Here is a 2,967-nt window from a genome sequence, read left to right on the forward strand (position 1 = left end):
TCATTTAATGACATTAGTACTCATACAGTAGCATTTTACTTATTTTATTGTACTGTGGAAAACCAGTAAAGGTCACTATCTCATGTGGATGTTAAATCATGTCATAATGGTAGCCTTCATGTATGCAGGACCCTGTTGTAGTGTATAATCTGAAATACAATTTAGGCTTTGTGGCAGCTGTCAATTGGTATCCCTTAAAAAAGATAATTTGTTTCTCTTCACTCTTTAACCTTTCAAAAGTGATTTGCACCTACCTTGAGCTTTTTCTGTATCCATGGTCATCTAACTTACAGCTGACTATGTGGTTGTTTTCAGTGGCTTTTTCCATTAATCATTTCCCCAAAGACTAATGGTGTGTGTTTCTTCTTTTAGAAGAAGCAGAGTTATTTTTATAATTTATGATTTTAATGTCATTATATATTATGTCATATAACTATAAACTGCCCAATATATAATGTGAAGTAAAATTAAGAAATTTTTTTCTGTGGCGCCTTTAATCCCAGCACTTGGGAGGCAGAGGCAGGTGGATTTCTGAGTTCCAGGCCAGCCTGGTCTACAGAGTAAGTTCCGGGATAGCCATGGCTACACAGAGAAACCCTGTCACGAAAAAAACAAAAAACAAAAATAATAATAATAATATATTTTTTTCTATTTGATGGTCTTTAATGATTTAGGTTCTCAATAACTTAGGCTTACCTACTAGCTATTTACTGACAAAAAGGAAAAAAGGGACTTAAATGTATTCTTAGGACTCAAAATTTTTAGGTAGGATAAGGTAATTTCTTTTACACGAGACATCCTTGGTGATATTAAAAGTCACTTAATTCTCTTTTTTGTAAAATTTAACAAATATATCATGGTTGTAATCAGCACTGTAATCACTACTAAGGATATTGGTTCCCATTCTTCTACTCTAGACAAAAGTAAATCTTTTCATTTCTTATCTATAGCTAATGATGGTGTGAGTAGCAGAGTATATATGAAGATATTTAATTGATAAATATTAAGTATTTGCTCCTTTTTCTTCATCCATACTCTGTAATATGTAATGACAGAGTCATTTTGCAAACAAGCATTCCAAACATGAAACATTCCACCTTCTCATCTTCAGGAAATATCTAAAGAAGAAAACGAAAGAAAAAAATATGACTTAAGTTCCTATATTCAGAGCAACCTGCTGCCAAGACAGCAAAGGAAGTAGAGCATGAACACAGTGGATCACAGAACATGCTTTCTTAAGCAAATCATTAAAGATTTCAAAGTGAAAACTTGTATAGTTCTTAGAAAACATGAAAATAATGTTGTCCCAAGGAGAAACGACTACTTCATATCTTTAAAGGAAAAGAAAGATTAAAGGTTATTCCATTTTCAAAAACAGTATATTTTGTTTGAGAACAAAGATGTGCTAGCCCATGTCTGCAGTGCTGTAGATAAGGGGGATCTTATCTGGACAAATTGGTACATGTCCTGGATCTCATACACAACCTCAGTCCCAACTGCATCCTTCTCAACTGATCTTTTAAGATGTAAGTGAAAATAAATTACACTATGAATATAACAAACCAGAAATTAATAAGCCTGTTAATTTCTATAAACTATTGTTTCCCAACGTCTCTCTTTAATTGTTTATATCCTGGGAACCCTTCCGCTTGTGGGACAGATGGATAACTCCCCTGCAAGTTGAGTAATGGACTATGAAAGCTACCTACCTTGATTCCAGGAGGAAGAAGGCTACTGAGTGAGGGGAGCTCAGGCTGAAGTCAGGACCTGGTGAGCACAGGGTCACTGCCCACATTGGGGAGGAGCCAGCGGCGGAGCAGCGGCAGGTGGAGCGGTGGGGCCTCCCTGGGGCTGCGCCGGGAGACAGATGGGTAGGCTATTGGAGGACAGACACAAGTACTACAGAAATGCAGATCCCTGTAGATCTGGAAAAGGTCGGGCCCTGGAATTGAAACTTGGGCTGAGAACCCCTACATTGTGTACCTTCAGCACACTCTAAATCTAAGGGAGGTGCTCGAGTCACTCAAGACTTACTGGCCAATCAGAGCCTTTAGGCGGACCTGCCAGTCAGGGGGGAAGGCGGGTTTTCCGGGTGCGGTTGTGCCGGTTTCGCTTAGTAACTGAGCAGACTTGAATGCTCCTGTGTGCTGTGCTCTCTGTCCTGCCGCTGGATGCTGTGGAGGGTGCTCAGGCAAGCTCCGAAGTTGCAACATGGTGAGCTCATGATCACTGCCAACAATTGGGAGAAGCAGGGGTCTGAGGAGCGCGAGCTGGTGTGGTGGGTCTTATCCCGGGCTGAGTGATAATCAGCGGCCACGTGTGAGGTCCGTGAGGTCCTAGCCACTCGCAGGACCCAGCTGTAGCCTCTGAATAACTTCACTGTGGGGGCTGCATCTGTGCAGAGCATTTGACTTGTGTGTAGTAAGATCCTTGGCATGATCCCAAACTCAGAGAGTCCTAGTTTCTACAAGTTCTGTTCTTAGCATTTGACATTAAGGTGGACAATCCATTTGGAGTTAATTTTGTGGCGGTTTTAAAAGGCATCTCATGTGCTGGGTAGCAATCCAATATCAAGCTGTGATATGAAAGAGTAGAATTGATGATGTAAAGGATTTAATAAAGCTTAGGAGATAGTAAGGCACACCAAGTAGGATTTAGGTGAGGGCAGACTGCCTGTAAAACACCGCACAGATAAGTAATGTGCTAACCAGAGCAGTTAGAGATTAGGATGCTAGGATACTCGCGCTTGTTCACCAGGATTGTCCAGAAATATGGTACCAAACAATAACAAAGGAAACAAACTTGATTTACAACCAGCCACTAGGTCCATCTCCATATCAAAGAGCAGGCCTTTAACAAGCTGCTCTATGGAGCATTACAGGATCACAATCAACAGTAAGGCCTAGTGTGCTATAAAGGTTCAGTTTTCTTCTTGAGAAAAGCATAGTTCTGCCACATGGGTGAGAT

This window comes from Mus pahari, chromosome 12 (genome assembly GCF_900095145.1).
Source record: "Mus pahari chromosome 12, PAHARI_EIJ_v1.1, whole genome shotgun sequence".
Taxonomy (NCBI): domain Eukaryota; kingdom Metazoa; phylum Chordata; class Mammalia; order Rodentia; family Muridae; genus Mus; species Mus pahari.